This window comes from Herpailurus yagouaroundi, unplaced genomic scaffold (genome assembly GCF_014898765.1).
Source record: "Herpailurus yagouaroundi ecotype Mexico unplaced genomic scaffold, PumYag 132388, whole genome shotgun sequence".
NCBI lineage: Eukaryota > Metazoa > Chordata > Mammalia > Carnivora > Felidae > Herpailurus > Herpailurus yagouaroundi.
This window is the reverse complement of record NW_024422145.1, coordinates 1-697: the sequence shown is the minus strand read 5'-3', so window position 1 is coordinate 697 and position 697 is coordinate 1. Positions and strand designations below refer to the sequence as shown.

The following is a 697-nucleotide window of genomic DNA, read 5'->3' as shown; positions in this document are numbered from 1 at the left end:
GAAGTAGATATTATCAAAAGCATATTAAGTGCTTCAGGGACATTTATGATGGTTAAGTTTAAAGTTTTTAAATTGGAGAATATGCTAAGATATACTTTAAAATACACATAGGATAGGAATTTTGATAGAAATATAGCATAATGGAGGTGAAATAAGACTCTTTATAATCTGGGCCACATTTACAGTCTGGGATACATTTTTCACCAAGAAACTACATCTAAAAAGCAGAGCATCCTATGGAAATGATGAAATAGAGACTGGGTGTCGAATGTTGTATGATTGGAAATTTTTTAATATGTAAGTTAAGAGATTAATCTAAGTTTTAAAAACAGAGCATCATAAAATTACACTCCAATATTATCAGTTGTTTCTCTTCCCTTTCAAACAGCAAAGCCTATCTGTGTGCCTTTCTTATAAAATACCAGATATCCCTTTGTATTATACGTATTTGTCTGCATTCCTCTGTTGACTATAAAACAGATTTAGTAGGACAATTAATGAAAAGTACAACCTCTAAAAACAGTGTGATCTAGAATGAGAAGAAAAAAAACAATGGAGGAAGAAATATAAACCAAAAGAACTTCCCCCTAAATTGTAGAAAATCCTGAATCTTCAGATGTAAAGGCACAAGTTCCAGCCAGATTTGATAAGGGCATGCACACACACACTCTAATGTTCCCTCTCTCTCTCTCTCTCT

The 697-nt window shown here is 32.6% G+C and overlaps 1 non-coding gene across 1 annotated transcript; it reads left to right on the top strand.

The window, feature by feature from the left end:
• Positions 1-237: 237 nt before the first annotated feature.
• Positions 238-355, top strand: LOC121026550 (small Cajal body-specific RNA 7). The gene has a single exon (XR_005788383.1).
• The last annotated feature ends 342 nt before the right edge of the window (positions 356-697 follow it).